This window comes from Lytechinus variegatus, chromosome 2, assembly GCF_018143015.1.
Source record: "Lytechinus variegatus isolate NC3 chromosome 2, Lvar_3.0, whole genome shotgun sequence".
In the NCBI taxonomy this organism is placed as follows: Eukaryota; Metazoa; Echinodermata; class Echinoidea; order Temnopleuroida; family Toxopneustidae; genus Lytechinus; species Lytechinus variegatus.
The window spans coordinates 11,692,914-11,697,735 of record NC_054741.1 but is presented as its reverse complement, the minus strand read 5'-3'; positions in this window follow the sequence as shown (position 1 = coordinate 11,697,735).

Below are 4,822 nucleotides of genomic sequence, written 5' to 3'. Positions count from 1 at the left end.
AGAGCTGAACAGGTATGTAGGCCTTCAAACGGACACCCCCCCCCCCCACGCTATGAAATATATCAAAATATTACCACATGGAATTTGGTCAATGAAATAATTGTTAAAAAAGTTCCTAAAGTATTTTTTTCACTAAGCTTGAAAAATTCTTGTTGACCTATTCTACTTTCATTCTGTAGGTCAATTCGTCCGACCCCTAAGTTTGTGGTGATTGAAAAATACAAACACACAATTTTTCGTTTCGCTATATGCATCACACACCAAAACTGTCCACTCATCATTCAACCTTTGGTCACATGGGAGTCTATATGTGCTTGTGTAATTAGATTACGTAATAAGGCATCGACCTGTATAGGCATGGGAACACGCACCCCCTACCATTTTTTTTGTACCATAGCTCCATGCCCCTACCCCCAAAAACTTGTTTTTTGTGTGTGTTTTATGTTTTTTGCCTGTCAATTTCTTGAGGATGCAAATGTCGTCCTTATTTTTGACAGTGAACGCTGGCTCTCCCCCAAAACATTCCTTATAAGAGGCACATATCAGCCTCTATGACTATATTTCACAATTTAAAAAAATATATATCTGATTATATATAGACGTGATAACGCCGTAGTGACTTTTCGCCATTGATAGCGTTCATAATTATTGTTCTGCAGCAGTGCCAACCACACACTGAAGTTCTAATGACAAATAAAGTCAGGCATATGAGTTAAATTAAATATCTATTTGGAAATTCAAAGCGGAATATCTAACAAGTGCTTGGATGGAACATAAACCATTCTCGTAATTGTATCTTGAACGCATGGACTTATTTTATGTTCGATTCCTTTTAAAGGATAATTTATATCTGGAAATATCAATTCCATCATGCCTCAACTGCCAATCAATGTTTAGCAATTACCCCGAGCGAGCAAGTTTTTTTTTGTCTCTCCCCTTCTTCAAATTTCACAGGTCCGAGATGAATTGTCCAGTACCCTCCTGATGAAACTAGGATTCCAATCCATAAACCGTCATGAGAAAGATTATAAATGCAGGACCGTCTATTACTGGCCTCAACTAGTCCACATTCGAGCGAAGAGAGGCAGCAATTTCATCGATCAAATGACCCAAGTTGATGGCTGTTACTAATGTATGTAAGAGATAATTGTAGTATATTTAATAATGATAATAATAATGATAATGATAATTAATATTAATGGTAATACTAATACTGATAATTTATTTGAAAAAAATTTTTATTACCTCCCCTATTCTCAATGTCCCATTATCCGGATTACATAATAAACTTAATTTATTTCTTTGGTGCCCCATCTATCTATAAAAATGGTGGATCCACACTTACAGAAATAAGACCATCTATTCTTGGTCATGATCCTTGATATGGTCCATTCATCATTAGGCAGTAAAGTATAGGACTAATATGACATGTGAGCAGGGGTAGAAATCTCTCCCAAAAGGTAGGGGGGACAAGGGGTTGGAAAATTTGACAAGCAAATGTAAGGTCATTTCGAACAAAAATAAATTTGACAAGCAGAAAAAAGAAGTATATCGCCCCAAATGAAAGGTAGTTTCGACCAAAATAAATTTGACAAGAAAAAAAAAGTTTCACCCCAAAAGTAAGGTCATCTCGTCAAAAGACATGTTTTATTTCGACTTTGAATGGTGTATTTCTTTTCATCATAAAAGACCACAAATAGTTGAGGGGACATTTGCTATTGGGTACCCCTACTATTTTCCCGCCCATGCATGGGAGCAATATTGTCTTCAAACCAAGTGAATTGATTGTAATATAGTTTTATTCAGTAATAATAATGATTTATAACTTTGAAATGTGGAGCAAATTAATATTCCATATTCGATGTACGTGCATAGTTTATATATTGCAGATTGTATATACTTTCTCCTATCATACCAAAGCTATTTATGGTTTATATATTGCAATAAATTATATCAAATTTTAAACCATGATTTAACAAAGGAATCTTTATTTCTGTCACTTGCTCTTCAAATAGTGCATACTGGAAATTCAACACCTAGATCTGCTTTATTGTAGGGTTTCAGATTACCTATTCTATGGATGGTGGTGGTGATGATGATGATGATGATGATGATGGTGATAATGATGATGATGATGATGATGGTGATGATGGTGATAATGATGATGATGATGATGGTGATGATGATGATGATTATGATGATGATGAGATGATGATTATGATGATGATGATGATGGTGATGATGATGATGATGATGATGATGGTGATGATGATGATGATGATAGTGATGATGATGGTGATGATGATAAAGGTGATAGTGACGGGGTGATAATAGTATGGAGGAGTAGGAGGAGGACAATGAACGATCACGGTTGTTGTTTGTTTTTATTTCATCATAAGAAATATTAAATAGACCTATATCAATTTTCTCCTCACTACCATGCGAAGCAAGTTCAATTCTCTGTTCATATGAAATTTCCAAAGTTTTTCCCTCTATTCTATCAAAATTTCTACGACTAATGTTGAATAAATCATTGGTGTAGTAAACCATAACAATTTGAGGGGCCAGACATGTTTTGGGCATACTTTATGAAATGATGAGATGTAGAGTGAACAAAGCGAGTGAGCAATAAATGATTTTTTTTATTGAATAAAAAATAAAGTTTATGATAGATTTTGACTTAATTCAAATTCAGTTCGTCTTATTTACTGATACTCATCAAAAAGTCCGAAGACTAACAATGTGAGTTTACATTTTTAAAATACATAAAGAAATAAATAAATACACATCATGCAATGACCATTAAAGAAGAAAAGATATATATACATTATGTTTAAAATGCAATAATAGTATAAAAAGAAATAGAACGAGCAAATGCATGTTATAAGACATGTTTAATTTATATATGTATAAATATAAGAAAAAAGCAGGTGATGAGCAAGAAAGGGGAGCAAGAATGGCAAGAGTAAGCATGTGAAAAGGTGAAAATAGACAGGGGATGTAGCAAAAAGAAGAAAAGCGGGAAAAAGTGAGTGAACGAGGGGAAAAAGACCCATAAGTAAACAATAAATTGTAGATTTAAATATAAAATATAAGAATTATGTCTAACAACCACAAAAAAGTGACATCATAAGCGATCACAAGACGAGAGAGTGGGAAAGAGCAACAGGGAGAAGAGAGAGGAGGGAGAAAGAGAAAAAGAAAGGTCAGAAAGAATCGGAAAGAAGGACATCATATCTAATCATAAGCGATGAATATCCTTAAAAGGCTGGGCTATTTCGACGCAGACTCGCCCACCGATTGCGTTATATTGCGCCGAAAATCGAAAACGCGCATGCATTATCCATGGCATAATCTACACACAAAAGTATAAAATCAAATTCTGAAAAAAAATCTCATTGCTAATTAATTATGCAAACTATTTATGCGTAAAACAAAATTGTGCTCTGCTGCTAAATAAGGCATCTAAAATGATTTTTTTTCACAGACTATGAGATTCTGATCAATATGTATTAATTGAAAATAATCAATATAAAAATTACTTTCTTATGAATTTTATTGTCTTTTAATGCATTTATCCTTTTTTTCGACTTTTTGTTTTTATTTTTTTTTCCGATGAAAATCGTCAAGGACTTTCTGACCATAAACAATATAAAATTAGATTGAGTTTAATCAGTAAAAGGAGAAATATTTCCCACGTTTTGTTTTTCCACGGCCCATGTCATGTTGGCTGTTTAATTGAAATGCAGATCTTAAACTGGACTTCAATTGACGTAGTCATTGCCGCGGTGAGGATTCGGGGCATCCCCCCAAAAAAAAAAATCAAAATGAAAGTTTTTTTTAATGAAAGTTTCCCCTTTTTAAAGATGAAATGGCTTTTTTCAAAATGAAATACCTTTTCTGAAGTAGGCTTGACCCAATAGTAGGTAAGAAAACCACAAACTTAACTCGAGCTTCTTGCTCGGGTCAATCGTTTGGTAAGACACCTGCATAATGCTGCTCATGTTTACAAAAAGTGCTTAGATGTTCCAATTTTTTTCAGCTCGAGCTTTGAACTCGCATTATTTTTTAATCACTTATGTATCTTTTTCGTGATAGCGAAAACTGCTGTACGTTCTCTTATAATGGTCGTCGGTCACTAGTATCTATTCAACAAACAAAATCACACAATGATGCCCCAAAAGCGAGTTCTTCATCTCCCAATTTCATTTTTTTTCCAGCCGCTCGCTTAATACGCTTGCGCGCGAAAATACTATAGACTAAAAATATTTATTTAAAAAAATCAATCTTATCACATATCATTTTCAAAAAGGATTTGTGTAACCAAATGAACACGAAACACACAGCTACTTCACGCAGAAACGCAATCTGATGGTGAAAATACATGTTTGCACAAAAATGCAAATTTCGACATGTGACTGTGATCCTTTTTGGTTTTGCAACCCAAACGGAAAAACGTTCAGCCGCCCTGTCGAACTGTCATGCCCTCAATCATGTTGACTCTGAAGTTCGTGAATGTCCCAACCATAGAGTTATATAAACCTCAACTCATCGCACCGACCAATGACACCGCACTATGGTAACGTACAAACGATTGGGATTGACTAGTCTGTTTCAAGTCTTGTGCAAGAGTGCATCAGCTATTTACAGGTTGCATTCTCGATTGACATACTAATTCGGTCGATTAATGAATTAAAAACAACTTTGATAAGGAATTATTTGAATGTATGTCTAATTAGGGTTTTCAAATCTTTATTATACAAACGGTTGTCAATGAAATAATAAAAAAAGTTTCAAGTGAATACAGAGGCGAGGCTAGTTG